At 44.3% G+C, this 25,732-nt stretch overlaps 12 non-coding genes across 12 annotated transcripts; all 12 read left to right on the top strand.

The window, feature by feature from the left end:
* The first annotated feature begins 1,186 nt into the window (after window positions 1-1,186).
* On the top strand, window positions 1,187-1,258 carry TRNAA-UGC (transfer RNA alanine (anticodon UGC)). Its single transcript has one exon. It is a non-coding gene; the product is annotated as a tRNA-Ala (tRNA).
* Window positions 1,259-3,361: 2,103 nt separating this feature from the next.
* On the top strand, window positions 3,362-3,433 carry TRNAA-UGC (transfer RNA alanine (anticodon UGC)). Its single transcript has one exon. It is a non-coding gene; the product is annotated as a tRNA-Ala (tRNA).
* Window positions 3,434-5,544: 2,111 nt separating this feature from the next.
* On the top strand, window positions 5,545-5,616 carry TRNAA-UGC (transfer RNA alanine (anticodon UGC)). Its single transcript has one exon. It is a non-coding gene; the product is annotated as a tRNA-Ala (tRNA).
* A 2,111-nt stretch (window positions 5,617-7,727) lies between these two features.
* On the top strand, window positions 7,728-7,799 carry TRNAA-UGC (transfer RNA alanine (anticodon UGC)). The gene has a single exon. It is a non-coding gene; the product is annotated as a tRNA-Ala (tRNA).
* Window positions 7,800-9,910: 2,111 nt separating this feature from the next.
* On the top strand, window positions 9,911-9,982 carry TRNAA-UGC (transfer RNA alanine (anticodon UGC)). Its single transcript has one exon. It is a non-coding gene; the product is annotated as a tRNA-Ala (tRNA).
* A 2,111-nt stretch (window positions 9,983-12,093) lies between these two features.
* Window positions 12,094-12,165, top strand: TRNAA-UGC (transfer RNA alanine (anticodon UGC)). The gene has a single exon. It is a non-coding gene; the product is annotated as a tRNA-Ala (tRNA).
* A 2,111-nt stretch (window positions 12,166-14,276) lies between these two features.
* Window positions 14,277-14,348, top strand: TRNAA-UGC (transfer RNA alanine (anticodon UGC)). Its single transcript has one exon. It is a non-coding gene; the product is annotated as a tRNA-Ala (tRNA).
* Window positions 14,349-16,457: 2,109 nt separating this feature from the next.
* On the top strand, window positions 16,458-16,529 carry TRNAA-UGC (transfer RNA alanine (anticodon UGC)). Its single transcript has one exon. It is a non-coding gene; the product is annotated as a tRNA-Ala (tRNA).
* Window positions 16,530-18,640: 2,111 nt separating this feature from the next.
* On the top strand, window positions 18,641-18,712 carry TRNAA-UGC (transfer RNA alanine (anticodon UGC)). Its single transcript has one exon. It is a non-coding gene; the product is annotated as a tRNA-Ala (tRNA).
* A 2,111-nt stretch (window positions 18,713-20,823) lies between these two features.
* TRNAA-UGC (transfer RNA alanine (anticodon UGC)) lies at window positions 20,824-20,895 on the top strand. Its single transcript has one exon. It is a non-coding gene; the product is annotated as a tRNA-Ala (tRNA).
* A 2,115-nt stretch (window positions 20,896-23,010) lies between these two features.
* TRNAA-UGC (transfer RNA alanine (anticodon UGC)) lies at window positions 23,011-23,082 on the top strand. The gene has a single exon. It is a non-coding gene; the product is annotated as a tRNA-Ala (tRNA).
* A 2,111-nt stretch (window positions 23,083-25,193) lies between these two features.
* Window positions 25,194-25,265, top strand: TRNAA-UGC (transfer RNA alanine (anticodon UGC)). The gene has a single exon. It is a non-coding gene; the product is annotated as a tRNA-Ala (tRNA).
* The last annotated feature ends 467 nt before the right edge of the window (window positions 25,266-25,732 follow it).

Here is a 25,732-nt window from a genome sequence, read left to right as displayed (position 1 = left end):
TTATCTTCCCCTCTGATTAAGAAAAAAAAAAATTCCGAGCTCCAAGTAAATGCTGGGACAGAAGGGTAGATGTCTTCTGTTTTCTAATGAAATTGACCACATCCTCATTTCTGAGGGATGTGGGAAGAGAAGTAAACAAGGACCTGCAGATCAGAATTCATTCCAAACCCTTGACTAAATATATGAAGGCACTTGGAAGACTTCCAGTCTCATTGTACCAAAGTAGATGTTTTGTCAGCCGACCCAGCTACTCCTTGCCTACAATGAGAGCGGTCATATATATATATATATATATATATATATATATATATGCGAGAGGGAATTTAGAAAGCCACCATCTCCCTAAAACTGAGCAAGATGCGAAGTGGAGTAATAGTTTACAGATTTGGAGAAAATCTGAGATGTTCGTCTTGCCAAAAGGAGCACAGAAATACCCTCTCTGAGGATCAAACTCAGGACTTTCAGATTATGAGACTGACGCACTGCCTACTGCACAGAAGGCCGCACAAACCCTCCCAGAAATACGTCTATACCCCTTGAAGAGGAAAGGAGGCAAAAACGCTTATCTTATCTTGGAATATAAATACGATACGATTGACTCGCTGGATTAAAATCATATGGAGTTATAATGGTCAGAAAATATTTCTTTCCAGTGATTAAACCCACACCCCCTACAATTAGCCTTGCGGAAGAGTCAGGGAATACCTTTCACCTCTCTCAGAAAGATCACATGAATTTTTCCCCCACGTAACTGAGAATTTAATGGACTAAAACTCAGAATTAAGGTGCCGTCCTTAGCAATAGATGCATCTGGATCTCAACTCTTTACGTGCTTATGTAACATAGCTGTGTGTCCTGCAGTAAGAGCAAGAGTACCTTAATGCGTCTCAGGACATTTGTAAGCAGCACTCAACCATATTCTTCTTTCATGTAACCTTAACCAGTTGCCTTGAAAACTCTGGCATGTTTAGATCGCATCTAGCTGTTGTATGTGGGGCATTTGTTCATTCTAGAGTGAGCCTTCTTCCATAAAATGGTGCTATACAATCCAGATGTAAGTCATGGGGAATCCCACATCTGACACCTTCTTTTCTAGTGCCATATGTGGTGAATTTGAGGTACATAGAATTCCAGATTTCCTTCGGTGAAGCAAGGTCAGCCCGCCCCACCCTCACCCCAGGACGTGGGGGATGTAGCTCAGTGGTAGAGCGCATGCTTTGCATGTATGGGGCCCCGGGTTCGATCCCCGGCATCTCCAGCCTTTTGCCAGGCTCATCTTGCCTTTTGGCAGAACCCTAGGCTGTCACCATGGGTCAGGAAGTGAGATGACATGCAGCTGGGGCCAGACCACCGCCGACATTGCCCGGCTCTTGCCTGGGGAAAGCTTGTGAAATGGGGCTATCTCATTTTCGGTCTTTATAGAAAAAAGAATCTTTCTCCCCCAAGAAACCAAAGTGGTGGTTCATCTTGGCAATCTCGGTATAGAAAACGGTCACAGCTGTCTTGGCCATTGATGTGAATTCTTCCTCTAAACCAGAGACTCCTTACAGAAGGTTTAAGAAAAACTGAATGTCTTCTTTATCCCAATCACTTGCGATTGGTCCATGAATCTACCGATTTTGCTTTTCCCTTTCCATTCACAGAGGCATTAAACATGCATGTTCTTCATGCTCAGTGCGTAGTGATGCATGTAGTAATGCCTCCCCTAACTTTCTGGCCTCTCCTTGACGTTTCCATGCTGTCATACTTTGGTCACAAATGCTTCCAAAGGGCTGTGGACTACCTTTGCCCCATACCCTTTGATCACATTTCCTTTTGTGTAGAATTTCAATTTCTAGGTCCCCTTCTTTCCTTCAAGCCAGCCCAGCACATTAAGGTAGGTAAGCAATCCCCCTTTAAGTTGAAAAGATGTAGCTGAGAAAGCATTCTAGGAAGTGGCCATTTGGAGAGCTAGCCCTAGGTCGTATTCATGAGTTTTCTCATTCCCCTGCAGCACCCGCACCCAACTGCGCCACAACCATTATTGAAAGACAGATGAATGCATCACGGAAAGCTTTGCTGTCTCCGCCTTCGATAGCTCAGTTGATAGAACGGCCGAGAGTAGTGCAAAAACAGTAACCCTTAATTCGCCGGTTCCAATCTGCCGCGGAGGACTTCGCCCTTTAGGTTTCCATCGCCTTCTCTGTTATTAAGACATTGTGTTCCCCTCTGATTAAGAAGAAAAAAAAATTCCGAGCTCCAAGTAAATGCTGGGACAGAAGGGTAGATGTCTTCTGTTTTCTAATGAAATTGACCACATCCTCATTTCTGAGGGATGTGGGAAGAGAAGTAAGCAAGGACCTGCAGATCAGAATTCATTCCAAAGCCTTGACTAAATATATGAAGGCACTTGGAAGACTTCCAGTCTCATTGTACCAAAGTAGATGTTTTGTCAGCCGACCCAGCTACTACTTGCCTACAATGAGAGCGGTCATATTTATATATATGCGAGAGGGAATTTAGAAAGCCACCATCTCCCTAAAACTGAGCAAGATGCGAAGTGGAGTAATAGTTTACAGATTTGGAGAAAATCTGAGATGTTCGTCTTGCCAAAAGGAGCACAGAAATACCCTCTCTGAGGATCAAACTCAGGACTTTCAGATTATGAGACTGACGCACTGCCTACTGCACAGAAGGCCGCACAAACCCTCCCAGAAATACGTCTATACCCCTTGAAGAGGAAAGGAGGCAAAAACGCTTATCTTATCTTGGAATATAAATACGATACGATTGACTCGCTGGATTAAAATCATATGGAGTTATAATGGTCAGAAAATATTTCTTTCCAGTGATTAAACCCACACCCCCTACAATTAGCCTTGCGGAAGAGTCAGGGAATACCTTTCACCTCTCTCAGAAAGATCACATGAATTTTTCCCCCACGTAACTGAGAATTTAATGGACTAAAACTCAGAATTAAGGTGCCGTCCTTAGCAATAGATGCATCTGGATCTCAACTCTTTACGTGCTTATGTAACATAGCTGTGTGTCCTGCAGTAAGAGCAAGAGTACCTTAATTCGTCTCAGGACATTTGTAAGCAGCACTCAACCATATTCTTCTTTCATGTAACCTTAACCAGTTGCCTTGAAAACTCTGGCATGTTTAGATCGCATCTAGCTGTTGTATGTGGGGCATTTGTTCATTCTAGAGTGAGCCTTATTCCATAAAATGGTGCTATACAATCCAGATGTAAGTCATGGGGAATCCCACATCTGACACCTTATTTTCTAGTGCCATATGTGGTGAATTTGAGGTACATAGAATTCCAGATTTCCTTCGGTGAAGCAAGGTCAGCCCGCCCCACCCCCACCCCAGGACGTGGGGGATGTAGCTCAGTGGTAGAGCGCATGCTTTGCATGTATGAGGCCCCGGGTTCGATCCCCGGCATCTCCAGCCTTTTGCCAGGCTCATCTTGCCTTTTGGCAGAACCCTAGGCTGTCACCATGGGTCAGGAAGTGAGATGACATGCAGCTGGGGCCAGACCACCGCCGACATTGCCCGGCTCTTGCCTTGGGAAAGCTTGTGAAATGGGGCTATCTCATTTTCGGTCTTTATAGAAAAAAGAATCTTTCTCCCCCAAGAAACCAAAGTGGTGGTTCATCTTGGCAATCTCGGTATAGAAAACGGTCACAGCTGTCTTGGCCATTGATGTGAATTCTTCCTCTAAACCAGAGACTCCTTACAGAAGGTTTAAGAAAAACTGAATGTCTTCTTTATCCCAATCACTTGCGATTGGACCATGATTTTGCTTTTCCCTTTCCATTCACAGAGGCATTAAACATGCATGTTCTTCATGCTCAGTGCGTAGTGATGCATGTCGTAATGCCTCCCCTAACTTTCTGGCCTCTCCTTGACGTTTCCATGCTGTCATACTTTGGTCACAAATGCTTCCAAAGGGCTGTGGACTACCTTTGCCCCATACCCTTTGATCACATTTCCTTTTGTGTAGAATTTCAATTTCTAGGTCCCCTTCTTTCCTTCAAGCCAGCCCAGCACATTAAGGTAGGTAAGCAATCCCCCTTTAAGTTGAAAAGATGTAGCTGAGAAAGCATTCTAGGAAGTGGCCATTTGGAGAGCTAGCCCTAGGTCGTATTCATGAGTTTTCTCATTCCACTGCAGCACCCGCACCCAACTGCGCCACAACCATTATTGAAAGACAGATGAATGCATCACGGAAAGCTTTGCTGTCTCCGCCTTCGGTAGCTCAGTTGATAGAGCGGCCGAGAGTAGTGCAAAAACAGTAACCCTTAATTCGCCGGTTCAAATCTGCCGCGGAGGACTTCGCCCTTTAGGTTTCCATCGCCTTCTCTGTTATTAAGACATTATCTTCCCCTCTGATTAAGAAAAAAAAAAATTCCGAGCTCCAAGTAAATGCTGGGACAGAAGGGTAGATGTCTTCTGTTTTCTAATGAAATTGACCACATCCTCATTTCTGAGGGATGTGGGAAGAGAAGTAAACAAGGACCTGCAGATCAGAATTCATTCCAAACCCTTGACTAAATATATGAAGGCACTTGGAAGACTTCCAGTCTCATTGTACCAAAGTAGATGTTTTGTCAGCCGACCCAGCTACTCCTTGCCTACAATGAGAGCGGTCATATATATATATATATATATATATATATATATGCGAGAGGGAATTTAGAAAGCCACCATCTCCCTAAAACTGAGCAAGATGCGAAGTGGAGTAATAGTTTACAGATTTGGAGAAAATCTGAGATGTTCGTCTTGCCAAAAGGAGCACAGAAATACCCTCTCTGAGGATCAAACTCAGGACTTTCAGATTATGAGACTGACGCACTGCCTACTGCACAGAAGGCTGCACAAACCCTCCCAGAAATACGTCTATACCCCTTGAAGAGGAAAGGAGGCAAAAACGCTTATCTTATCTTGGAATATAAATACGATACGATTGACTCGCTGGATTAAAATCATATGGAGTTATAATGGTGGGAAAATATTTCTTTCCAGTGATTAAACCCACACCCCCTACAATTAGCCATGCGAAAGAGTCAGGGAATACCTTTCACCTCTCTCAGAAAGATCACATGAATTTTTCCCCCACGTAACTGAGAATTTAATGGACTAAAACTCAGAATTAAGGTGCCGTCCTTAGCAATAGATGCATCTGGATCTCAACTCTTTACGTGCTTATGTAACATAGCTGTGTGTCCTGCAGTAAGAGCAAGAGTACCTTAATTCGTCTCAGGACATTTGTAAGCAGCACTCAACCATATTCTTCTTTCATGTAACCTTAACCAGTTGCCTTGAAAACTCTGGCATGTTTAGATCGCATCTAGCTGTTGTATGTGGGGCATTTGTTCATTCTAGAGTGAGCCTTATTCCATAAAATGGTGCTATACAATCCAGATGTAAGTCATGGGGAATCCCACATCTGACACCTTATTTTCTAGTGCCATATGTGGTGAATTTGAGGTACATAGAATTCCAGATTTCCTTCGGTGAAGCAAGGTCAGCCCGCCCCACCCCCACCCCAGGACGTGGGGGATGTAGCTCAGTGGTAGAGCGCATGCTTTGCATGTATGAGGCCCCGGGTTCGATCCCCGGCATCTCCAGCCTTTTGCCAGGCTCATCTTGCCTTTTGGCAGAACCCTAGGCTGTCACCATGGGTCAGGAAGTGAGATGACATGCAGCTGGGGCCAGACCACCGCCGACATTGCCCGGCTCTTGCCTTGGGAAAGCTTGTGAAATGGGGCTATCTCATTTTCGGTCTTTATAGAAAAAAGAATCTTTCTCCCCCAAGAAACCAAAGTGGTGGTTCATCTTGGCAATCTCGGTATAGAAAACGGTCACAGCTGTCTTGGCCATTGATGTGAATTCTTCCTCTAAACCAGAGACTCCTTACAGAAGGTTTAAGAAAAACTGAATGTCTTCTTTATCCCAATCACTTGCGATTGGACCATGATTTTGCTTTTCCCTTTCCATTCACAGAGGCATTAAACATGCATGTTCTTCATGCTCAGTGCGTAGTGATGCATGTCGTAATGCCTCCCCTAACTTTCTGGCCTCTCCTTGACGTTTCCATGCTGTCATACTTTGGTCACAAATGCTTCCAAAGGGCTGTGGACTACCTTTGCCCCATACCCTTTGATCACATTTCCTTTTGTGTAGAATTTCAATTTCTAGGTCCCCTTCTTTCCTTCAAGCCAGCCCAGCACATTAAGGTAGGTAAGCAATCCCCCTTTAAGTTGAAAAGATGTAGCTGAGAAAGCATTCTAGGAAGTGGCCATTTGGAGAGCTAGCCCTAGGTCGTATTCATGAGTTTTCTCATTCCACTGCAGCACCCGCACCCAACTGCGCCACAACCATTATTGAAAGACAGATGAATGCATCACGGAAAGCTTTGCTGTCTCCGCCTTCGGTAGCTCAGTTGATAGAGCGGCCGAGAGTAGTGCAAAAACAGTAACCCTTAATTCGCCGGTTCAAATCTGCCGCGGAGGACTTCGCCCTTTAGGTTTCCATCGCCTTCTCTGTTATTAAGACATTATCTTCCCCTCTGATTAAGAAAAAAAAAAATTCCGAGCTCCAAGTAAATGCTGGGACAGAAGGGTAGATGTCTTCTGTTTTCTAATGAAATTGACCACATCCTCATTTCTGAGGGATGTGGGAAGAGAAGTAAACAAGGACCTGCAGATCAGAATTCATTCCAAACCCTTGACTAAATATATGAAGGCACTTGGAAGACTTCCAGTCTCATTGTACCAAAGTAGATGTTTTGTCAGCCGACCCAGCTACTCCTTGCCTACAATGAGAGCGGTCATATATATATATATATATATATATATATATATGCGAGAGGGAATTTAGAAAGCCACCATCTCCCTAAAACTGAGCAAGATGCGAAGTGGAGTAATAGTTTACAGATTTGGAGAAAATCTGAGATGTTCGTCTTGCCAAAAGGAGCACAGAAATACCCTCTCTGAGGATCAAACTCAGGACTTTCAGATTATGAGACTGACGCACTGCCTACTGCACAGAAGGCTGCACAAACCCTCCCAGAAATACGTCTATACCCCTTGAAGAGGAAAGGAGGCAAAAACGCTTATCTTATCTTGGAATATAAATACGATACGATTGACTCGCTGGATTAAAATCATATGGAGTTATAATGGTGGGAAAATATTTCTTTCCAGTGATTAAACCCACACCCCCTACAATTAGCCATGCGAAAGAGTCAGGGAATACCTTTCACCTCTCTCAGAAAGATCACATGAATTTTTCCCCCACGTAACTGAGAATTTAATGGACTAAAACTCAGAATTAAGGTGCCGTCCTTAGCAATAGATGCATCTGGATCTCAACTCTTTACGTGCTTATGTAACATAGCTGTGTGTCCTGCAGTAAGAGCAAGAGTACCTTAATTCGTCTCAGGACATTTGTAAGCAGCACTCAACCATATTCTTCTTTCATGTAACCTTAACCAGTTGCCTTGAAAACTCTGGCATGTTTAGATCGCATCTAGCTGTTGTATGTGGGGCATTTGTTCATTCTAGAGTGAGCCTTATTCCATAAAATGGTGCTATACAATCCAGATGTAAGTCATGGGGAATCCCACATCTGACACCTTATTTTCTAGTGCCATATGTGGTGAATTTGAGGTACATAGAATTCCAGATTTCCTTCGGTGAAGCAAGGTCAGCCCGCCCCACCCCCACCCCAGGACGTGGGGGATGTAGCTCAGTGGTAGAGCGCATGCTTTGCATGTATGAGGCCCCGGGTTCGATCCCCGGCATCTCCAGCCTTTTGCCAGGCTCATCTTGCCTTTTGGCAGAACCCTAGGCTGTCACCATGGGTCAGGAAGTGAGATGACATGCAGCTGGGGCCAGACCACCGCCGACATTGCCCGGCTCTTGCCTTGGGAAAGCTTGTGAAATGGGGCTATCTCATTTTCGGTCTTTATAGAAAAAAGAATCTTTCTCCCCCAAGAAACCAAAGTGGTGGTTCATCTTGGCAATCTCGGTATAGAAAACGGTCACAGCTGTCTTGGCCATTGATGTGAATTCTTCCTCTAAACCAGAGACTCCTTACAGAAGGTTTAAGAAAAACTGAATGTCTTCTTTATCCCAATCACTTGCGATTGGACCATGATTTTGCTTTTCCCTTTCCATTCACAGAGGCATTAAACATGCATGTTCTTCATGCTCAGTGCGTAGTGATGCATGTCGTAATGCCTCCCCTAACTTTCTGGCCTCTCCTTGACGTTTCCATGCTGTCATACTTTGGTCACAAATGCTTCCAAAGGGCTGTGGACTACCTTTGCCCCATACCCTTTGATCACATTTCCTTTTGTGTAGAATTTCAATTTCTAGGTCCCCTTCTTTCCTTCAAGCCAGCCCAGCACATTAAGGTAGGTAAGCAATCCCCCTTTAAGTTGAAAAGATGTAGCTGAGAAAGCATTCTAGGAAGTGGCCATTTGGAGAGCTAGCCCTAGGTCGTATTCATGAGTTTTCTCATTCCACTGCAGCACCCGCACCCAACTGCGCCACAACCATTATTGAAAGACAGATGAATGCATCACGGAAAGCTTTGCTGTCTCCGCCTTCGGTAGCTCAGTTGATAGAGCGGCCGAGAGTAGTGCAAAAACAGTAACCCTTAATTCGCCGGTTCAAATCTGCCGCGGAGGACTTCGCCCTTTAGGTTTCCATCGCCTTCTCTGTTATTAAGACATTATCTTCCCCTCTGATTAAGAAAAAAAAAAATTCCGAGCTCCAAGTAAATGCTGGGACAGAAGGGTAGATGTCTTCTGTTTTCTAATGAAATTGACCACATCCTCATTTCTGAGGGATGTGGGAAGAGAAGTAAACAAGGACCTGCAGATCAGAATTCATTCCAAACCCTTGACTAAATATATGAAGGCACTTGGAAGACTTCCAGTCTCATTGTACCAAAGTAGATGTTTTGTCAGCCGACCCAGCTACTCCTTGCCTACAATGAGAGCGGTCATATATATATATATATATATATATATATATATGCGAGAGGGAATTTAGAAAGCCACCATCTCCCTAAAACTGAGCAAGATGCGAAGTGGAGTAATAGTTTACAGATTTGGAGAAAATCTGAGATGTTCGTCTTGCCAAAAGGAGCACAGAAATACCCTCTCTGAGGATCAAACTCAGGACTTTCAGATTATGAGACTGACGCACTGCCTACTGCACAGAAGGCTGCACAAACCCTCCCAGAAATACGTCTATACCCCTTGAAGAGGAAAGGAGGCAAAAACGCTTATCTTATCTTGGAATATAAATACGATACGATTGACTCGCTGGATTAAAATCATATGGAGTTATAATGGTGGGAAAATATTTCTTTCCAGTGATTAAACCCACACCCCCTACAATTAGCCATGCGAAAGAGTCAGGGAATACCTTTCACCTCTCTCAGAAAGATCACATGAATTTTTCCCCCACGTAACTGAGAATTTAATGGACTAAAACTCAGAATTAAGGTGCCGTCCTTAGCAATAGATGCATCTGGATCTCAACTCTTTACGTGCTTATGTAACATAGCTGTGTGTCCTGCAGTAAGAGCAAGAGTACCTTAATTCGTCTCAGGACATTTGTAAGCAGCACTCAACCATATTCTTCTTTCATGTAACCTTAACCAGTTGCCTTGAAAACTCTGGCATGTTTAGATCGCATCTAGCTGTTGTATGTGGGGCATTTGTTCATTCTAGAGTGAGCCTTATTCCATAAAATGGTGCTATACAATCCAGATGTAAGTCATGGGGAATCCCACATCTGACACCTTATTTTCTAGTGCCATATGTGGTGAATTTGAGGTACATAGAATTCCAGATTTCCTTCGGTGAAGCAAGGTCAGCCCGCCCCACCCCCACCCCAGGACGTGGGGGATGTAGCTCAGTGGTAGAGCGCATGCTTTGCATGTATGAGGCCCCGGGTTCGATCCCCGGCATCTCCAGCCTTTTGCCAGGCTCATCTTGCCTTTTGGCAGAACCCTAGGCTGTCACCATGGGTCAGGAAGTGAGATGACATGCAGCTGGGGCCAGACCACCGCCGACATTGCCCGGCTCTTGCCTTGGGAAAGCTTGTGAAATGGGGCTATCTCATTTTCGGTCTTTATAGAAAAAAGAATCTTTCTCCCCCAAGAAACCAAAGTGGTGGTTCATCTTGGCAATCTCGGTATAGAAAACGGTCACAGCTGTCTTGGCCATTGATGTGAATTCTTCCTCTAAACCAGAGACTCCTTACAGAAGGTTTAAGAAAAACTGAATGTCTTCTTTATCCCAATCACTTGCGATTGGACCATGATTTTGCTTTTCCCTTTCCATTCACAGAGGCATTAAACATGCATGTTCTTCATGCTCAGTGCGTAGTGATGCATGTCGTAATGCCTCCCCTAACTTTCTGGCCTCTCCTTGACGTTTCCATGCTGTCATACTTTGGTCACAAATGCTTCCAAAGGGCTGTGGACTACCTTTGCCCCATACCCTTTGATCACATTTCCTTTTGTGTAGAATTTCAATTTCTAGGTCCCCTTCTTTCCTTCAAGCCAGCCCAGCACATTAAGGTAGGTAAGCAATCCCCCTTTAAGTTGAAAAGATGTAGCTGAGAAAGCATTCTAGGAAGTGGCCATTTGGAGAGCTAGCCCTAGGTCGTATTCATGAGTTTTCTCATTCCACTGCAGCACCCGCACCCAACTGCGCCACAACCATTATTGAAAGACAGATGAATGCATCACGGAAAGCTTTGCTGTCTCCGCCTTCGGTAGCTCAGTTGATAGAGCGGCCGAGAGTAGTGCAAAAACAGTAACCCTTAATTCGCCGGTTCAAATCTGCCGCGGAGGACTTCGCCCTTTAGGTTTCCATCGCCTTCTCTGTTATTAAGACATTATCTTCCCCTCTGATTAAGAAAAAAAAAAATTCCGAGCTCCAAGTAAATGCTGGGACAGAAGGGTAGATGTCTTCTGTTTTCTAATGAAATTGACCACATCCTCATTTCTGAGGGATGTGGGAAGAGAAGTAAACAAGGACCTGCAGATCAGAATTCATTCCAAACCCTTGACTAAATATATGAAGGCACTTGGAAGACTTCCAGTCTCATTGTACCAAAGTAGATGTTTTGTCAGCCGACCCAGCTACTCCTTGCCTACAATGAGAGCGGTCATATATATATATATATATATATATATATATATGCGAGAGGGAATTTAGAAAGCCACCATCTCCCTAAAACTGAGCAAGATGCGAAGTGGAGTAATAGTTTACAGATTTGGAGAAAATCTGAGATGTTCGTCTTGCCAAAAGGAGCACAGAAATACCCTCTCTGAGGATCAAACTCAGGACTTTCAGATTATGAGACTGACGCACTGCCTACTGCACAGAAGGCTGCACAAACCCTCCCAGAAATACGTCTATACCCCTTGAAGAGGAAAGGAGGCAAAAACGCTTATCTTATCTTGGAATATAAATACGATACGATTGACTCGCTGGATTAAAATCATATGGAGTTATAATGGTGGGAAAATATTTCTTTCCAGTGATTAAACCCACACCCCCTACAATTAGCCATGCGAAAGAGTCAGGGAATACCTTTCACCTCTCTCAGAAAGATCACATGAATTTTTCCCCCACGTAACTGAGAATTTAATGGACTAAAACTCAGAATTAAGGTGCCGTCCTTAGCAATAGATGCATCTGGATCTCAACTCTTTACGTGCTTATGTAACATAGCTGTGTGTCCTGCAGTAAGAGCAAGAGTACCTTAATTCGTCTCAGGACATTTGTAAGCAGCACTCAACCATATTCTTCTTTCATGTAACCTTAACCAGTTGCCTTGAAAACTCTGGCATGTTTAGATCGCATCTAGCTGTTGTATGTGGGGCATTTGTTCATTCTAGAGTGAGCCTTATTCCATAAAATGGTGCTATACAATCCAGATGTAAGTCATGGGGAATCCCACATCTGACACCTTATTTTCTAGTGCCATATGTGGTGAATTTGAGGTACATAGAATTCCAGATTTCCTTCGGTGAAGCAAGGTCAGCCCGCCCCACCCCCACCCCAGGACGTGGGGGATGTAGCTCAGTGGTAGAGCGCATGCTTTGCATGTATGAGGCCCCGGGTTCGATCCCCGGCATCTCCAGCCTTTTGCCAGGCTCATCTTGCCTTTTGGCAGAACCCTAGGCTGTCACCATGGGTCAGGAAGTGAGATGACATGCAGCTGGGGCCAGACCACCGCCGACATTGCCCGGCTCTTGCCTTGGGAAAGCTTGTGAAATGGGGCTATCTCATTTTCGGTCTTTATAGAAAAAAGAATCTTTCTCCCCCAAGAAACCAAAGTGGTGGTTCATCTTGGCAATCTCGGTATAGAAAACGGTCACAGCTGTCTTGGCCATTGATGTGAATTCTTCCTCTAAACCAGAGACTCCTTACAGAAGGTTTAAGAAAAACTGAATGTCTTCTTTATCCCAATCACTTGCGATTGGACCATGATTTTGCTTTTCCCTTTCCATTCACAGAGGCATTAAACATGCATGTTCTTCATGCTCAGTGCGTAGTGATGCATGTCGTAATGCCTCCCCTAACTTTCTGGCCTCTCCTTGACGTTTCCATGCTGTCATACTTTGGTCACAAATGCTTCCAAAGGGCTGTGGACTACCTTTGCCCCATACCCTTTGATCACATTTCCTTTTGTGTAGAATTTCAATTTCTAGGTCCCCTTCTTTCCTTCAAGCCAGCCCAGCACATTAAGGTAGGTAAGCAATCCCCCTTTAAGTTGAAAAGATGTAGCTGAGAAAGCATTCTAGGAAGTGGCCATTTGGAGAGCTAGCCCTAGGTCGTATTCATGAGTTTTCTCATTCCACTGCAGCACCCGCACCCAACTGCGCCACAACCATTATTGAAAGACAGATGAATGCATCACGGAAAGCTTTGCTGTCTCCGCCTTCGGTAGCTCAGTTGATAGAGCGGCCGAGAGTAGTGCAAAAACAGTAACCCTTAATTCGCCGGTTCAAATCTGCCGCGGAGGACTTCGCCCTTTAGGTTTCCATCGCCTTCTCTGTTATTAAGACATTATCTTCCCCTCTGATTAAGAAAAAAAAAAATTCCGAGCTCCAAGTAAATGCTGGGACAGAAGGGTAGATGTCTTCTGTTTTCTAATGAAATTGACCACATCCTCATTTCTGAGGGATGTGGGAAGAGAAGTAAACAAGGACCTGCAGATCAGAATTCATTCCAAACCCTTGACTAAATATATGAAGGCACTTGGAAGACTTCCAGTCTCATTGTACCAAAGTAGATGTTTTGTCAGCCGACCCAGCTACTCCTTGCCTACAATGAGAGCGGTCATATATATATATATATATATATATATATATATGCGAGAGGGAATTTAGAAAGCCACCATCTCCCTAAAACTGAGCAAGATGCGAAGTGGAGTAATAGTTTACAGATTTGGAGAAAATCTGAGATGTTCGTCTTGCCAAAAGGAGCACAGAAATACCCTCTCTGAGGATCAAACTCAGGACTTTCAGATTATGAGACTGACGCACTGCCTACTGCACAGAAGGCTGCACAAACCCTCCCAGAAATACGTCTATACCCCTTGAAGAGGAAAGGAGGCAAAAACGCTTATCTTATCTTGGAATATAAATACGATACGATTGACTCGCTGGATTAAAATCATATGGAGTTATAATGGTGGGAAAATATTTCTTTCCAGTGATTAAACCCACACCCCCTACAATTAGCCATGCGAAAGAGTCAGGGAATACCTTTCACCTCTCTCAGAAAGATCACATGAATTTTTCCCCCACGTAACTGAGAATTTAATGGACTAAAACTCAGAATTAAGGTGCCGTCCTTAGCAATAGATGCATCTGGATCTCAACTCTTTACGTGCTTATGTAACATAGCTGTGTGTCCTGCAGTAAGAGCAAGAGTACCTTAATTCGTCTCAGGACATTTGTAAGCAGCACTCAACCATATTCTTCTTTCATGTAACCTTAACCAGTTGCCTTGAAAACTCTGGCATGTTTAGATCGCATCTAGCTGTTGTATGTGGGGCATTTGTTCATTCTAGAGTGAGCCTTATTCCATAAAATGGTGCTATACAATCCAGATGTAAGTCATGGGGAATCCCACATCTGACACCTTATTTTCTAGTGCCATATGTGGTGAATTTGAGGTACATAGAATTCCAGATTTCCTTCGGTGAAGCAAGGTCAGCCCGCCCCACCCCCACCCCAGGACGTGGGGGATGTAGCTCAGTGGTAGAGCGCATGCTTTGCATGTATGAGGCCCCGGGTTCGATCCCCGGCATCTCCAGCCTTTTGCCAGGCTCATCTTGCCTTGGCAGAACCCTAGGCTGTCACCATGGGTCAGGAAGTGAGATGACATGCAGCTGGGGCCAGACCACCGCCGACATTGCCCGGCTCTTGCCTTGGGAAAGCTTGTGAAATGGGGCTATCTCATTTTCGGTCTTTATAGAAAAAAGAATCTTTCTCCCCCAAGAAACCAAAGTGGTGGTTCATCTTGGCAATCTCGGTATAGAAAACGGTCACAGCTGTCTTGGCCATTGATGTGAATTCTTCCTCTAAACCAGAGACTCCTTACAGAAGGTTTAAGAAAAACTGAATGTCTTCTTTATCCCAATCACTTGCGATTGGACCATGATTTTGCTTTTCCCTTTCCATTCACAGAGGCATTAAACATGCATGTTCTTCATGCTCAGTGCGTAGTGATGCATGTCGTAATGCCTCCCCTAACTTTCTGGCCTCTCCTTGACGTTTCCATGCTGTCATACTTTGGTCACAAATGCTTCCAAAGGGCTGTGGACTACCTTTGCCCCATACCCTTTGATCACATTTCCTTTTGTGTAGAATTTCAATTTCTAGGTCCCCTTCTTTCCTTCAAGCCAGCCCAGCACATTAAGGTAGGTAAGCAATCCCCCTTTAAGTTGAAAAGATGTAGCTGAGAAAGCATTCTAGGAAGTGGCCATTTGGAGAGCTAGCCCTAGGTCGTATTCATGAGTTTTCTCATTCCACTGCAGCACCCGCACCCAACTGCGCCACAACCATTATTGAAAGACAGATGAATGCATCACGGAAAGCTTTGCTGTCTCCGCCTTCGGTAGCTCAGTTGATAGAGCGGCCGAGAGTAGTGCAAAAACAGTAACCCTTAATTCGCCGGTTCAAATCTGCCGCGGAGGACTTCGCCCTTTAGGTTTCCATCGCCTTCTCTGTTATTAAGACATTATCTTCCCCTCTGATTAAGAAAAAAAAAAATTCCGAGCTCCAAGTAAATGCTGGGACAGAAGGGTAGATGTCTTCTGTTTTCTAATGAAATTGACCACATCCTCATTTCTGAGGGATGTGGGAAGAGAAGTAAACAAGGACCTGCAGATCAGAATTCATTCCAAACCCTTGACTAAATATATGAAGGCACTTGGAAGACTTCCAGTCTCATTGTACCAAAGTAGATGTTTTGTCAGCCGACCCAGCTACTCCTTGCCTACAATGAGAGCGGTCATATATATATATATATATATATATATATATATGCGAGAGGGAATTTAGAAAGCCACCATCTCCCTAAAACTGAGCAAGATGCGAAGTGGAGTAATAGTTTACAGATTTGGAGAAAATCTGAGATGTTCGTCTTGCCAAAAGGAGCACAGAAATACCCTCTCTGAGGATCAAACTCAGGACTTTCAGATTATGAGACTGACGCACTGCCTACTGCACAGAAGGCTGCACAAACCCTCCCAGAAATACGTCTATACCCCTTGAAGAGGAAAGGAGGCAAAAACGCTTATCTTATCTTGGAATATAAATACGATACGATTGACTCGCTGGATTAAAATCATATGGAGTTATAATGGTGGGAAAATATTTCTTTCCAGTGATTAAACCCACACCCCCTACAATTAGCCATGCGAAAGAGTCAGGGAATACCTTTCACCTCTCTCAGAAAGATCACATGAATTTTTCCCCCACGTAACTGAGAATTTAATGGACTAAAACTCAGAATTAAGGTGCCGTCCTTAGCAATAGATGCATCTGGATCTCAACTCTTTACGTGCTTATGTAACATAGCTGTGTGTCCTGCAGTAAGAGCAAGAGTACCTTAATTCGTCTCAGGACATTTGTAAGCAGCACTCAACCATATTCTTCTTTCATGTAACCTTAACCAGTTGCCTTGAAAACTCTGGCATGTTTAGATCGCATCTAGCTGTTGTATGTGGGGCATTTGTTCATTCTAGAGTGAGCCTTATTCCATAAAATGGTGCTATACAATCCAGATGTAAGTCATGGGGAATCCCACATCTGACACCTTATTTTCTAGTGCCATATGTGGTGAATTTGAGGTACATAGAATTCCAGATTTCCTTCGGTGAAGCAAGGTCAGCCCGCCCCACCCCCACCCCAGGACGTGGGGGATGTAGCTCAGTGGTAGAGCGCATGCTTTGCATGTATGAGGCCCCGGGTTCGATCCCCGGCATCTCCAGCCTTTTGCCAGGCTCATCTTGCCTTTTGGCAGAACCCTAGGCTGTCACCATGGGTCAGGAAGTGAGATGACATGCAGCTGGGGCCAGACCACCGCCGACATTGCCCGGCTCTTGCCTTGGGAAAGCTTGTGAAATGGGGCTATCTCATTTTCGGTCTTTATAGAAAAAAGAATCTTTCTCCCCCAAGAAACCAAAGTGGTGGTTCATCTTGGCAATCTCGGTATAGAAAACGGTCACAGCTGTCTTGGCCATTGATGTGAATTCTTCCTCTAAACCAGAGACTCCTTACAGAAGGTTTAAGAAAAACTGAATGTCTTCTTTATCCCAATCACTTGCGATTGGACCATGATTTTGCTTTTCCCTTTCCATTCACAGAGGCATTAAACATGCATGTTCTTCATGCTCAGTGCGTAGTGATGCATGTCGTAATGCCTCCCCTAACTTTCTGGCCTCTCCTTGACGTTTCCATGCTGTCATACTTTGGTCACAAATGCTTCCAAAGGGCTGTGGACTACCTTTGCCCCATACCCTTTGATCACATTTCCTTTTGTGTAGAATTTCAATTTCTAGGTCCCCTTCTTTCCTTCAAGCCAGCCCAGCACATTAAGGTAGGTAAGCAATCCCCCTTTAAGTTGAAAAGATGTAGCTGAGAAAGCATTCTAGGAAGTGGCCATTTGGAGAGCTAGCCCTAGGTCGTATTCATGAGTTTTCTCATTCCACTGCAGCACCCGCACCCAACTGCGCCACAACCATTATTGAAAGACAGATGAATGCATCACGGAAAGCTTTGCTGTCTCCGCCTTCGGTAGCTCAGTTGATAGAGCGGCCGAGAGTAGTGCAAAAACAGTAACCCTTAATTCGCCGGTTCAAATCTGCCGCGGAGGACTTCGCCCTTTAGGTTTCCATCGCCTTCTCTGTTATTAAGACATTATCTTCCCCTCTGATTAAGAAAAAAAAAAATTCCGAGCTCCAAGTAAATGCTGGGACAGAAGGGTAGATGTCTTCTGTTTTCTAATGAAATTGACCACATCCTCATTTCTGAGGGATGTGGGAAGAGAAGTAAACAAGGACCTGCAGATCAGAATTCATTCCAAACCCTTGACTAAATATATGAAGGCACTTGGAAGACTTCCAGTCTCATTGTACCAAAGTAGATGTTTTGTCAGCCGACCCAGCTACTCCTTGCCTACAATGAGAGCGGTCATATATATATATATATATATATATATATATATGCGAGAGGGAATTTAGAAAGCCACCATCTCCCTAAAACTGAGCAAGATGCGAAGTGGAGTAATAGTTTACAGATTTGGAGAAAATCTGAGATGTTCGTCTTGCCAAAAGGAGCACAGAAATACCCTCTCTGAGGATCAAACTCAGGACTTTCAGATTATGAGACTGACGCACTGCCTACTGCACAGAAGGCTGCACAAACCCTCCCAGAAATACGTCTATACCCCTTGAAGAGGAAAGGAGGCAAAAACGCTTATCTTATCTTGGAATATAAATACGATACGATTGACTCGCTGGATTAAAATCATATGGAGTTATAATGGTGGGAAAATATTTCTTTCCAGTGATTAAACCCACACCCCCTACAATTAGCCATGCGAAAGAGTCAGGGAATACCTTTCACCTCTCTCAGAAAGATCACATGAATTTTTCCCCCACGTAACTGAGAATTTAATGGACTAAAACTCAGAATTAAGGTGCCGTCCTTAGCAATAGATGCATCTGGATCTCAACTCTTTACGTGCTTATGTAACATAGCTGTGTGTCCTGCAGTAAGAGCAAGAGTACCTTAATTCGTCTCAGGACATTTGTAAGCAGCACTCAACCATATTCTTCTTTCATGTAACCTTAACCAGTTGCCTTGAAAACTCTGGCATGTTTAGATCGCATCTAGCTGTTGTATGTGGGGCATTTGTTCATTCTAGAGTGAGCCTTATTCCATAAAATGGTGCTATACAATCCAGATGTAAGTCATGGGGAATCCCACATCTGACACCTTATTTTCTAGTGCCATATGTGGTGAATTTGAGGTACATAGAATTCCAGATTTCCTTCGGTGAAGCAAGGTCAGCCCGCCCCACCCCCACCCCAGGACGTGGGGGATGTAGCTCAGTGGTAGAGCGCATGCTTTGCATGTATGAGGCCCCGGGTTCGATCCCCGGCATCTCCAGCCTTTTGCCAGGCTCATCTTGCCTTTTGGCAGAACCCTAGGCTGTCACCATGGGTCAGGAAGTGAGATGACATGCAGCTGGGGCCAGACCACCGCCGACATTGCCCGGCTCTTGCCTTGGGAAAGCTTGTGAAATGGGGCTATCTCATTTTCGGTCTTTATAGAAAAAAGAATCTTTCTCCCCCAAGAAACCAAAGTGGTGGTTCATCTTGGCAATCTCGGTATAGAAAACGGTCACAGCTGTCTTGGCCATTGATGTGAATTCTTCCTCTAAACCAGAGACTCCTTACAGAAGGTTTAAGAAAAACTGAATGTCTTCTTTATCCCAATCACTTGCGATTGGACCATGATTTTGCTTTTCCCTTTCCATTCACAGAGGCATTAAACATGCATGTTCTTCATGCTCAGTGCGTAGTGATGCATGTCGTAATGCCTCCCCTAACTTTCTGGCCTCTCCTTGACGTTTCCATGCTGTCATACTTTGGTCACAAATGCTTCCAAAGGGCTGTGGACTACCTTTGCCCCATACCCTTTGATCACATTTCCTTTTGTGTAGAATTTCAATTTCTAGGTCCCCTTCTTTCCTTCAAGCCAGCCCAGCACATTAAGGTAGGTAAGCAATCCCCCTTTAAGTTGAAAAGATGTAGCTGAGAAAGCATTCTAGGAAGTGGCCATTTGGAGAGCTAGCCCTAGGTCGTATTCATGAGTTTTCTCATTCCACTGCAGCACCCGCACCCAACTGCGCCACAACCATTATTGAAAGACAGATGAATGCATCACGGAAAGCTTTGCTGTCTCCGCCTTCGGTAGCTCAGTTGATAGAGCGGCCGAGAGTAGTGCAAAAACAGTAACCCTTAATTCGCCGGTTCAAATCTGCCGCGGAGGACTTCGCCCTTTAGGTTTCCATCGCCTTCTCTGTTATTAAGACATTATCTTCCCCTCTGATTAAGAAAAAAAAAAATTCTGAGCTCCAAGTAAATGCTGGGACAGAAGGGTAGATGTCTTCTGTTTTCTAATGAAATTGACCACATCCTCATTTCTGAGGGATGTGGGAAGAGAAGTAAACAAGGACCTGCAGATCAGAATTCATTCCAAACCCTTGACTAAATATATGAAGGCACTTGGAAGACTTCCAGTCTCATTGTACCAAAGTAGATGTTTTGTCAGCCGACCCAGCTACTCCTTGCCTACAATGAGAGCGGTCATATATATATATATATATATATATATATATATGCGAGAGGGAATTTAGAAAGCCACCATCTCCCTAAAACTGAGCAAGATGCGAAGTGGAGTAATAGTTTACAGATTTGGAGAAAATCTGAGATGTTCGTCTTGCCAAAAGGAGCACAGAAATACCCTCTCTGAGGATCAAACTCAGGACTTTCAGATTATGAGACTGACGCACTGCCTACTGCACAGAAGGCTGCACAAACCCTCCCAGAAATACGTCTATACCCCTTGAAGAGGAAAGGAGGCAAAAACGCTTATCTTATCTTGGAATATAAATACGATACGATTGACTCGCTGGATTAAAATCATATGGAGTTATAATGGTGGGAAAATATTTCTTTCCAGTGATTAAACCCACACCCCCTACAATTAGCCATGCGAAAGAGTCAGGGAATACCTTTCACCTCTCTCAGAAAGATCACATGAATTTTTCCCCCACGTAACTGAGAATTTAATGGACTAAAACTCAGAATTAAGGTGCCGTCCTTAGCAATAGATGCATCTGGATCTCAACTCTTTACGTGCTTATGTAACATAGCTGTGTGTCCTGCAGTAAGAGCAAGAGTACCTTAATTCGTCTCAGGACATTTGTAAGCAGCACTCAACCATATTCTTCTTTCATGTAACCTTAACCAGTTGCCTTGAAAACTCTGGCATGTTTAGATCGCATCTAGCTGTTGTATGTGGGGCATTTGTTCATTCTAGAGTGAGCCTTATTCCATAAAATGGTGCTATACAATCCAGATGTAAGTCATGGGGAATCCCACATCTGACACCTTATTTTCTAGTGCCATATGTGGTGAATTTGAGGTACATAGAATTCCAGATTTCCTTCGGTGAAGCAAGGTCAGCCCGCCCCACCCCCACCCCAGGACGTGGGGGATGTAGCTCAGTGGTAGAGCGCATGCTTTGCATGTATGAGGCCCCGGGTTCGATCCCCGGCATCTCCAGCCTTTTGCCAGGCTCATCTTGCCTTTTGGCAGAACCCTAGGCTGTCACCATGGGTCAGGAAGTGAGATGACATGCAGCTGGGGCCAGACCACCGCCGACATTGCCCGGCTCTTGCCTTGGGAAAGCTTGTGAAATGGGGCTATCTCATTTTCGGTCTTTATAGAAAAAAGAATCTTTCTCCCCCAAGAAACCAAAGTGGTGGTTCATCTTGGCAATCTCGGTATAGAAAACGGTCACAGCTGTCTTGGCCATTGATGTGAATTCTTCCTCTAAACCAGAGACTCCTTACAGAAGGTTTAAGAAAAACTGAATGTCTTCTTTATCCCAATCACTTGCGATTGGACCATGATTTTGCTTTTCCCTTTCCATTCACAGAGGCATTAAACATGCATGTTCTTCATGCTCAGTGCGTAGTGATGCATGTCGTAATGCCTCCCCTAACTTTCTGGCCTCTCCTTGACGTTTCCATGCTGTCATACTTTGGTCACAAATGCTTCCAAAGGGCTGTGGACTACCTTTGCCCCATACCCTTTGATCACATTTCCTTTTGTGTAGAATTTCAATTTCTAGGTCCCCTTCTTTCCTTCAAGCCAGCCCAGCACATTAAGGTAGGTAAGCAATCCCCCTTTAAGTTGAAAAGATGTAGCTGAGAAAGCATTCTAGGAAGTGGCCATTTGGAGAGCTAGCCCTAGGTCGTATTCATGAGTTTTCTCATTCCACTGCAGCACCCGCACCCAACTGCGCCACAACCATTATTGAAAGACAGATGAATGCATCACGGAAAGCTTTGCTGTCTCCGCCTTCGGTAGCTCAGTTGATAGAGCGGCCGAGAGTAGTGCAAAAACAGTAACCCTTAATTCGCCGGTTCAAATCTGCCGCGGAGGACTTCGCCCTTTAGGTTTCCATCGCCTTCTCTGTTATTAAGACATTATCTTCCCCTCTGATTAAGAAAAAAAAAAATTCCGAGCTCCAAGTAAATGCTGGGACAGAAGGGTAGATGTCTTCTGTTTTCTAATGAAATTGACCACATCCTCATTTCTGAGGGATGTGGGAAGAGAAGTAAACAAGGACCTGCAGATCAGAATTCATTCCAAACCCTTGACTAAATATATGAAGGCACTTGGAAGACTTCCAGTCTCATTGTACCAAAGTAGATGTTTTGTCAGCCGACCCAGCTACTCCTTGCCTACAATGAGAGCGGTCATATATATATATATATATATATATATATATATATATGCGAGAGGGAATTTAGAAAGCCACCATCTCCCTAAAACTGAGCAAGATGCGAAGTGGAGTAATAGTTTACAGATTTGGAGAAAATCTGAGATGTTCGTCTTGCCAAAAGGAGCACAGAAATACCCTCTCTGAGGATCAAACTCAGGACTTTCAGATTATGAGACTGACGCACTGCCTACTGCACAGAAGGCTGCACAAACCCTCCCAGAAATACGTCTATACCCCTTGAAGAGGAAAGGAGGCAAAAACGCTTATCTTATCTTGGAATATAAATACGATACGATTGACTCGCTGGATTAAAATCATATGGAGTTATAATGGTGGGAAAATATTTCTTTCCAGTGATTAAACCCACACCCCCTACAATTAGCCATGCGAAAGAGTCAGGGAATACCTTTCACCTCTCTCAGAAAGATCACATGAATTTTTCCCCCACGTAACTGAGAATTTAATGGACTAAAACTCAGAATTAAGGTGCCGTCCTTAGCAATAGATGCATCTGGATCTCAACTCTTTACGTGCTTATGTAACATAGCTGTGTGTCCTGCAGTAAGAGCAAGAGTACCTTAATTCGTCTCAGGACATTTGTAAGCAGCACTCAACCATATTCTTCTTTCATGTAACCTTAACCAGTTGCCTTGAAAACTCTGGCATGTTTAGATCGCATCTAGCTGTTGTATGTGGGGCATTTGTTCATTCTAGAGTGAGCCTTATTCCATAAAATGGTGCTATACAATCCAGATGTAAGTCATGGGGAATCCCACATCTGACACCTTATTTTCTAGTGCCATATGTGGTGAATTTGAGGTACATAGAATTCCAGATTTCCTTCGGTGAAGCAAGGTCAGCCCGCCCCACCCCCACCCCAGGACGTGGGGGATGTAGCTCAGTGGTAGAGCGCATGCTTTGCATGTATGAGGCCCCGGGTTCGATCCCCGGCATCTCCAGCCTTTTGCCAGGCTCATCTTGCCTTTTGGCAGAACCCTAGGCTGTCACCATGGGTCAGGAAGTGAGATGACATGCAGCTGGGGCCAGACCACCGCCGACATTGCCCGGCTCTTGCCTTGGGAAAGCTTGTGAAATGGGGCTATCTCATTTTCGGTCTTTATAGAAAAAAGAATCTTTCTCCCCCAAGAAACCAAAGTGGTGGTTCATCTTGGCAATCTCGGTATAGAAAACGGTCACAGCTGTCTTGGCCATTGATGTGAATTCTTCCTCTAAACCAGAGACTCCTTACAGAAGGTTTAAGAAAAACTGAATGTCTTCTTTATCCCAATCACTTGCGATTGGACCATGATTTTGCTTTTCCCTTTCCATTCACAGAGGCATTAAACATGCATGTTCTTCATGCTCAGTGCGTAGTGATGCATGTCGTAATGCCTCCCCTAACTTTCTGGCCTCTCCTTGACGTTTCCATGCTGTCATACTTTGGTCACAAATGCTTCCAAAGGGCTGTGGACTACCTTTGCCCCATACCCTTTGATCACATTTCCTTTTGTGTAGAATTTCAATTTCTAGGTCCCCTTCTTTCCTTCAAGCCAGCCCAGCACATTAAGGTAGGTAAGCAATCCCCCTTTAAGTTGAAAAGATGTAGCTGAGAAAGCATTCTAGGAAGTGGCCATTTGGAGAGCTAGCCCTAGGTCGTATTCATGAGTTTTCTCATTCCACTGCAGCACCCGCACCCAACTGCGCCACAACCATTATTGAAAGACAGATGAATGCATCACGGAAAGCTTTGCTGTCTCCGCCTTCGGTAGCTCAGTTGATAGAGCGGCCGAGAGTAGTGCAAAAACAGTAACCCTTAATTCGCCGGTTCAAATCTGCCGCGGAGGACTTCGCCCTTTAGGTTTCCATCGCCTTCTCTGTTATTAAGACATTATCTTCCCCTCTGATTAAGAAAAAAAAAAATTCCGAGCTCCAAGTAAATGCTGGGACAGAAGGGTAGATGTCTTCTGTTTTCTAATGAAATTGACCACATCCTCATTTCTGAGGGATGTGGGAAGAGAAGTAAACAAGGACCTGCAGATCAGAATTCATTCCAAACCCTTGACTAAATATATGAAGGCACTTGGAAGACTTCCAGTCTCATTGTACCAAAGTAGATGTTTTGTCAGCCGACCCAGCTACTCCTTGCCTACAATGAGAGCGGTCATATATATATATATATATATATATATATATATGCGAGAGGGAATTTAGAAAGCCACCATCTCCCTAAAACTGAGCAAGATGCGAAGTGGAGTAATAGTTTACAGATTTGGAGAAAATCTGAGATGTTCGTCTTGCCAAAAGGAGCACAGAAATACCCTCTCTGAGGATCAAACTCAGGACTTTCAGATTATGAGACTGACGCACTGCCTACTGCACAGAAGGCTGCACAAACCCTCCCAGAAATACGTCTATACCCCTTGAAGAGGAAAGGAGGCAAAAACGCTTATCTTATCTTGGAATATAAATACGATACGATTGACTCGCTGGATTAAAATCATATGGAGTTATAATGGTGGGAAAATATTTCTTTCCAGTGATTAAACCCACACCCCCTACAATTAGCCATGCGAAAGAGTCAGGGAATACCTTTCACCTCTCTCAGAAAGATCACATGAATTTTTCCCCCACGTAACTGAGAATTTAATGGACTAAAACTCAGAATTAAGGTGCCGTCCTTAGCAATAGATGCATCTGGATCTCAACTCTTTACGTGCTTATGTAACATAGCTGTGTGTCCTGCAGTAAGAGCAAGAGTACCTTAATTCGTCTCAGGACATTTGTAAGCAGCACTCAACCATATTCTTCTTTCATGTAACCTTAACCAGTTGCCTTGAAAACTCTGGCATGTTTAGATCGCATCTAGCTGTTGTATGTGGGGCATTTGTTCATTCTAGAGTGAGCCTTATTCCATAAAATGGTGCTATACAATCCAGATGTAAGTCATGGGGAATCCCACATCTGACACCTTATTTTCTAGTGCCATATGTGGTGAATTTGAGGTACATAGAATTCCAGATTTCCTTCGGTGAAGCAAGGTCAGCCCGCCCCACCCCCACCCCAGGACGTGGGGGATGTAGCTCAGTGGTAGAGCGCATGCTTTGCATGTATGAGGCCCCGGGTTCGATCCCCGGCATCTCCAGCCTTTTGCCAGGCTCATCTTGCCTTTTGGCAGAACCCTAGGCTGTCACCATGGGTCAGGAAGTGAGATGACATGCAGCTGGGGCCAGACCACCGCCGACATTGCCCGGCTCTTGCCTTGGGAAAGCTTGTGAAATGGGGCTATCTCATTTTCGGTCTTTATAGAAAAAAGAATCTTTCTCCCCCAAGAAACCAAAGTGGTGGTTCATCTTGGCAATCTCGGTATAGAAAACGGTCACAGCTGTCTTGGCCATTGATGTGAATTCTTCCTCTAAACCAGAGACTCCTTACAGAAGGTTTAAGAAAAACTGAATGTCTTCTTTATCCCAATCACTTGCGATTGGACCATGATTTTGCTTTTCCCTTTCCATTCACAGAGGCATTAAACATGCATGTTCTTCATGCTCAGTGCGTAGTGATGCATGTCGTAATGCCTCCCCTAACTTTCTGGCCTCTCCTTGACGTTTC

Source organism: Pleurodeles waltl, unplaced genomic scaffold, assembly GCF_031143425.1.
Source record: "Pleurodeles waltl isolate 20211129_DDA unplaced genomic scaffold, aPleWal1.hap1.20221129 scaffold_162, whole genome shotgun sequence".
Classification (NCBI taxonomy): domain Eukaryota; kingdom Metazoa; phylum Chordata; class Amphibia; order Caudata; family Salamandridae; genus Pleurodeles; species Pleurodeles waltl.
Note: the sequence above shows the minus strand (reverse complement) of the source record. Positions and strands in the feature narration are given on the sequence as shown.